The following is a 7,602-nucleotide window of genomic DNA, read 5'->3' on the forward strand; positions in this document are numbered from 1 at the left end:
ATCAATATATAAACAGAATAAAAGTGAATAAACTTGTACCTACACTGTTGTGGGAGATTATGTGGTGCACCAACCTGGTCTCACGCCAATTCGTAAATAGTCACATTATTTTGATTTATTAATTCGTGTACAGGTCACGATTTTCTCGTTTATTTCATGTACAGGTAACGATTTTCTAACGTTACCATTTCACAAACTGCCATGACACTGGGCTGCTCTGGGAATGCAACAACGGGGAAATTAAACGCCACAACGGGAAACAACACACGCCAGCGACAACAACAGCACGGACCGCCACACGTATGGAGTTATATTCCTATCTATATTCAAGAGCGCATTCTTTCAATTTGAGACCATTTCTCACTAATATTACGTTCAGATTTTATAATATTTCCATCAAAACCTTGCTCTCACACTCAAATAGTCACTGCTCGCGCTTGGATATGTTGTTCTGTGGACAGATTTTCTGCTCTCAGCTTTGGCCCTTCTCCTCACACTCAGGCTGATTCTGCGCACTTACAAATCTTCTCCTCTCGGATTTCTCCTGCGCGCTCTGATTTTTTAGTGTTACAATCTTATCAAAATTCCCCAACCACTAGAATGCCAGGTGTAGTGTTGACCAATGAAATGATCACTTCCCCGCTGAGAGTGCATGTGTTTTACGTTAGAACGTCTGTTGCAGACAACTGTAACCAAGTTTATTTACCCCTGTCGTCCATCGCTTTATTATTAGTATATGTCAACAATGTGCACAGAATGGTCGACGCTCTTTTACCTGCACCCATCAGGAAATGGGAGAAAGCTTTGAAGTGGGACATATCAAGTTAGGTCCACAACTACGAGGGTGAGTAACATAAATTAAGCACGTAGCATATGGCGCTAGCATATAGCCTAGCTTGATGTCGATAAACAAATAGATTTTCTTTATAGTTTAGCTAGATTGAACGGGAACCATCACCTTATCGTGGTGGAGAGGTTTGTGTGTCCCTATGAACCTGAGGGCTGTGTTGCCTGGAGCTTTGTGCTCCTGGTAGGGTCTCCCAAGGCAAAGTGGTCTCAGGTGAGGGGCCAGACAAAGAATGGTTCAAAAACCCTATGAAAAAACGAGGTAGAGATGATGTGACCCTGCCCGGAGGAAGCCCGGGGCCCCCGTCTGGAGCCAGGCCCAGATGGAGGGCCCGTCAGCGAGCGCCTGGTGGCCGGGTTTGCCACGGAGCCCGGCCGGGCACAGCCCGAAAAAGCTACGTGGCACCTCTCTCTCCAACCCATGGGCCCACCACCTGTGGGAGGAACCGCTGGGGTCGGGTGCGCTGCCACATGGGTGGCAGTGAAGGTCAGGGGCCTCGACGGACCAGACCCGGGCAGCAGACGCTGGCTCTGGGGACGTGGAACGTCACCTCTCTGTGGGGGAAGGAACCGGAACTTGTGCGGGAGGTGGAGCGCTACCAGTTGGATCTGGTGGGGCTTACCTCTACGCACAGTCTCGGTTCTGGAACCATACTCCTGGATAGGGGTTGGACTCTTTTCTTCTCCGGAGTTGCCCAGGGTGTGAGGCGCCGGGCGGGTGTGGGGATACTCACAAGCCCCCGGCTGAGCGCCGCTACGTTGGAGTTTACCCCGGTGGACGAGAGGGTCGCCTCCCTACGCCTGCGGGTTGTGGGGGGGGAAAACTCTGACTGTTGTTTGTGCGTATGCACCAAACAAGAGCTCGGAGTATTCGGCCTTCTTGGAGACCTTGAATGGAGTCCTGTATGGGGCTCCAGTAGGGGACTCCATAGTTCTGCTGGGGGACTTCAACGCGCACGTGGGCAATGATGGAGACACATGGAGAGGCGTGATTGGGAGGAACGGCCTCCCTGATCTAAACCAGAGTGGTTGTTTGTTGTTGGACTTCTGTGCTAGTCATGGATTGTCTATAACGAACACCATGTTCGAACATAGGGATGCTCATAAGTGTACTTGGTACCAGAGCACCCTAGGCCAAAGGTCAATGATCGATTTTATAATCGTTTCATCTGATCTGAGGCCGTATGTTTTGGACACTCGGGTGAAGAGAGGGGCAGAGCTGTCAACTGATCACCATCTGGTGGTGAGTTGGGTCAGAGGGTGGGGGAAGACTCTGGACAGACCTGGTAAACCCAAACGGGTAGTGCGGGTGAACTGGGAACGTCTGGAGGAGGCCCCTGTCCGACAGACTTTCAACTCACACCTCCGGCGGAGCTTTTCGTGCATCCCTGTGGAGGCTGGGGGCATTGAACCCGAGTGGACAATGTTCAAAGTTTCCATTGCTGAAGCTGCGGCGGGAAGCTGTGGTCTTAGGGTCTTAGGTGCCTCAAGGGGCGGCAACCCACGAACACCGTGGTGGACACCGGTGGTCAGGGAAGCCGTCCGACTGAAGAAGGAGTCTTTCTGGGATATGTTATCCCAGGGGACTCCGGAGGCAGTTGCAAGGTACCGAAGGGCCCGAAGGACTGCAGCCTCTGCCGTGAAAGAGGCAAAGCAGCGGGTGTGGGAAAAGTTCGGAGAAGACATGGAGAAGGACTTTCGGTCGGCACCAAGGTGCTTCTGGAAAACCGTTCGCCACCTCAGGAGGGGGAAGCGGGGAACCATCCAAGCTGTGTACAGTAAGGATGGGACGCTGCTGACCTCAACTGAGGAGGTAATAGGGCGGTGGAAGGAGCACTTTGAGGAACTCCTAAATCCGACTAATACGCCCTCTATGGTAGAGGCAGAGCTGGAGGATGATGGGGGATTGTCGTCAATTTCCCTGGTGGAAGTTGCTGAGGTAGTTAAACAACTCCACAGTGGCAAAGCCCCAGGGATTGATGAGATCCGTCCAGAAATGCTTAAAGCTCTGGGTGTGGAGGGGTTGTCTTGGTTGACACGCCTCTTCAACATTGCGTGGAAGTCGGGGACGGTGCCTAAGGAGTGGCAGACCGGGGTGGTGGTTCCCCTTTTCAAAAAGGGGGACCAGAGGGTGTGTGCCAATTACAGGGGTATCACACTTCTCAGCCTCCCCGGTAAAGTCTACTCCAAGGTGCTGGAAAGGAGGGTTCGGTCGATAGTTGAACCTCAGGTTGAAGAGGAACAATGCGGATTCCGTCCTGGTCGTGGAACAACGGACCAGATCTTTACTCTCGCAAGGATCCTGGAGGGAGCCTGGGAGTATGCCCAACCGGTCTACATGTGCTTTGTGGATCTGGAGAAGGCGTATGACCGGGTCCCCCGGGAGACACTGTGGGAGGTGCTGCGGGAGTATGGGGTGAGGGGGTCCCTTCTCAGGGCCATCCAATCTCTGTACGACCAAAGCGAGAGCTGTGTCCGGGTTCTCGGCAGTAAGTCGGACTCGTTTCAGGTGAGAGTTGGCCTCCGCCAGGGCTGCGCTTTGTCACCAATCCTGTTTGTAGTATTTATGGACAGGATATCGAGGCGTAGTCGGGGTGGAGAGGGGTTGCAGTTTGGTGAGCTGGGGATCTCATCGCTGCTTTTTGCAGATGATGTGGTCCTGATGGCATCGTCGGCCTGTGACCTTCAGCACTCACTGGATCGGTTCGCAGCCGAGTGTGAAGCGGCTGGGATGAGGATCAGCACCTCTAAATCTGAGGCCATGGTTCTCAGCAGGAAACCGATGGAGTGCCTTCTCCAGGTAGGGAATGAGTCTTTACCCCAAGTGAAGGAGTTCAAGTACCTTGGAGTCTTGTTCGCGAGTGAGGGAACAATGGAGCGGGAGATTGGTCGGAGAATCGGCGCAGCGGGTGCGGTATTACACTCAATTTATCGCACCGTTGTGACGAAAAGAGAGTTGAGCCAGAAGGCAAAGCTCTCAATCTACCGGTCAGTTTTCGTTCCTACCCTCACCTATGGTCATGAAGGCTGGGTCATGATCGAAAGAACGAGATCCAGGGTACAAGCGGCCGAAATGGGTTTCCTCAGGAGGGTGGCTGGCGTCTCCCTTAGAGATAGGGTGAGAAGCTCAGTCATCCGTGAGGAGCTCTACAAAAGAGAGAACAAACTATTGTTTTCTCTGCTTGCATGAATAGGTGCCTGTAATGTCTGCCAACATATACAATCAATTCAATAAATGTTGATAAGTATCACTGATATTTCTTAAATCATTGTAGTTTTTCAGAGCAATAAGATACAGATTATTAAAGCCATGTTCATATTTGCAACAAATTAAAACCCTGATCAAGGCAAATAGGTTTTTCATGTTCTGTAACCTTTATAAAAAAAAATGCTTTAATTTTCCTTGTCAAAACAATTCATAAACTGCACAATATTTGACACAAAACATAAAAGACATATGGTTCATACTACTGTGAAGCAGTACACTTTTCCTGTAGGATTTACTGTAGCAAGAACATTGATATTGGCAAACAGATGACCCAGGTACAGGTGAGTTTGTGAGCAGGGTTATGATATGAACTAAAATAAAGATAAGATAAGCCTAGTGTTCACAAGAGGGATAATTCAGGTATTGCAACACAAATTAAGAATAATTACATTAAATATGAGGTATATACAACTAGTAGAATATAAATTAACTATATAAGAGCAATTAAGGCAAAGTTATGAGGTAGTGGCAAGCTAAAGTGACATATAATCAATAGCAGGGAGTCAACAGTGTACACCAGAATAATATATACTGTGATTAAGTAATGATACTTAGTGTTGTCTGTAGACTACTAATATAACAAAACAGAGAAATAATATAGTGTATGATGCAGTATGGAGAAAAACCAAGTCCCATATGACCCCAAGAGACTTTAAGTGCAGCTGTTGATGATGTTTACTACAAACAAAACTTGCAGATGGTTGTAGTCTGTAGCCAGCCATACAGTGGGTAGATCTGGATCAGCAGGGTGACTTCTAGCTTTCATGGGTTGGTGATAAGACACTGTGCTGCTATGATGCAGCAGCTCAACAGTGGTCGATCCCTTCAGGCCCAACTGGAAGAAAAGAAAGTAAAACAAAGTACTTGTTTTTTCTGTTCAATTTTCTTTGCATTAATTAAAAAAATAACTGCTATTTAAGGAGCAAATAAGAAGACATCATTTCTAGATGTTTTTATTATAGTGGTGAAATTGTACTTAACACTACAACGTTTTATACAGACTGATTTGAATCCATCATTTTCAGACTAATGTTATATGAAGGAATGAAGACTAAATTCTGATGAACAACACATAACATTGATGCAAAAACTGATACAAACAATCCAGTTTCTTGTGTTCTTTCAGTTATATTACAGTTTAGGTTTTACTATTGGCTCTAACATGAAATTAGCCAAATCCCCAGGAACACGGTTAACCAAACGAGGAAAAAATACAAAGTGGGGTCATTAAATACAACCATACTGTCCGTCATATGTTGTTCAATCTAGCTAAACTATAAAGAAAATCTATTTGTTTATGGACATCAAGCTAGGCTATATGCTAGCGCCATATGCTACGTGCTTACTTTGTGTTACTCACCCTCGTAGTTGTGGACCTAACTTGATATGTCCCACTTCAAAGCTTTCTCCCATTTCCTGATGGATGCAGGTAAAAGAGCGTCGACCATTCTGTGCACATTGTTGACATATACTAATAATAAAGCGATGGACGACAGGGGTAAATAAACTTGGTTACAGTTGTCCGCAACAGACGTTCTAACGTTAAACAAACGCACCCTCAGCGGGGCAGGGATCATTTCATTGGTCAACACTACACCTGGCATTCTATTGGTTTGGGAATTTTTTTTATTTGAGTGTGAGAGCAAGGTTTTGAGGGAAATTATTACAAAAACTGAACTTAATATCAGTGAGAAATCCTCTTAAATTGAAAGAATACACTCTTGAATAAAGATAGGAATATAACTCCATACACACGCGGCCACAACGGGGAAATTAAACACCACACGCCGGCGACAACAACAGGATGGACTGCCACACGGGGACGCGATCCCCGGGCGCAGGGACACGATCCGCGGTCTCTGTGGCACGCAACAACGGGACGGTTGAGGTTAGGAAAAGAAGAACTGGGAAAGGTACCGTCACATGCAGGACACACCGACAACAACGGGACAGTTGTGGTTAGGAAGAGAATAACGCGGAAAGGAACTGCAACACGCCGGACGCGATCCCCGGTCTCCGGGGTGAAAGTCCTGTGTTGTTTGACTCATCCACCACCCCGACCAGCCTCCCTACGCAGATTTTCTGCTTTTCATACTACTCCCTACTGTTGTCGTCTTGTGATTACAAAACATGCTTCCCATTTGAATACATTACTTCACATTTTCGTACTGGCCACCACGTAAAAAATGACATAATAGTGTCCTGTTCACGAATCAATAGATTCAATAACGTAACAATTTCACGAACTGCCATGAGACTGGGCTGGGTGCACACACCTACCAAAGACCATAATGATACACAATGTACCTCTACAAATTGTTAATGAAACACATACCACACAAATAAATTAGAGGAAAGCAATGCTATTCAAATCTGCTGCTGTGCAAGTGAATTCTTCACTAACAAAAATATCACACACAACTGAACACACAAATAAATGAGCTAACAATGACCACAGGTCTTATTGAGTGTTCAATTGAGCAGTAACAACATCTCAATTTGTACTTGTACTTGCCCTCTCAAGGAAGCCAGTGAGGCCAAGCAGGTTTCAGTCAACAGCTTCAATCAGCCAGCTATACAATGCGAGAATGCACGGCCAGCGAGCGGAAGATGGACTGCACTAATTGCACAACAAGGAGCAGAAGAAACAATTAGGTTTTTGTTGTTGATTTTCTCTGTGTCTGGACCAGAAATTCTGTGAGCAATCAGTAAGAGCAGAAGAGGATTAAACAGGTGAGAGAGAACAAAAGTAACATTTAGGTGTTTCAGGATTCATGTCAATTTACCCACATACATTTTACAAAATACCCCTCGTATCTGCCTCCAGTTTCTCCGTTTCTGCAGTTTTACAAATGTCATTTTTGATGCTTTTAACATCACAAACAAAATGTCATTCACCTTTGTTGTACTGGAATTGCAGCTCAGGTTTCAGTGGTGGATACCTTAAAACCTCATCAAATACAACTATCTGCCATAAAAAGATATACTATGCAGGGTTTTCCTAAGAAACTATGTATAGACTTAAACAATGACCGACTAGAAGTATGTGGCGGTGTTTGTATCTGCAGAGACCCTGCCGTCTGCTGGGATTTTCTTGTTTTCTTTATTTTGCTGTGTTTGGGACGTTTCTGGGTGTCAACCTTTGGGCCCCCAACCCGTTCTCACTCCGAACTCGTAAAATACGGACGTTTGGACAGTGGCTGTCAGCGTCTGAAGCGACAAAAAAGGCGTCCTTCAGCATGTTTGTATAACGTACCGGGGAGAGCAGGCAGCTACACGGGGTTTAGCGAGTAGTATGTAAGGCCGAAATTCGCGTAGGGAGGTTGGTTGGGGTGGCAGGTGGGTCAAACACAAGACGTTAACCATGCCGTTATTCCCGCGTGTCACGGAAGCGTAAGCCCTCCCACGACCTTTTCCTAAACCCAACCGTCCCGTTCCCGCGTGTCACGGAAACGTAAGCCCACCCACGACCTTTTCCTTAACGTAAC

The 7,602-nt window shown here is 46.8% G+C and overlaps 1 long non-coding RNA gene across 1 annotated transcript; it reads right to left on the minus strand.

Moving 5' to 3' along the window:
• Positions 1–722: 722 nt before the first annotated feature.
• On the minus strand, positions 723–7,146 carry LOC118494770. Its single transcript, XR_004896957.1, has 3 exons — positions 7,136–7,146; positions 6,415–6,421; positions 723–922 (listed from the first exon to the last, which is right to left on the minus strand). It is a non-coding gene; the product is annotated as an uncharacterized LOC118494770 (long non-coding RNA).
• Between the last annotated feature and the right edge of the window lie 456 nt (positions 7,147–7,602).

The sequence above is a fragment of the Sander lucioperca genome, chromosome 3, assembly GCF_008315115.2.
Source record: "Sander lucioperca isolate FBNREF2018 chromosome 3, SLUC_FBN_1.2, whole genome shotgun sequence".
NCBI lineage: Eukaryota > Metazoa > Chordata > Actinopteri > Perciformes > Percidae > Sander > Sander lucioperca.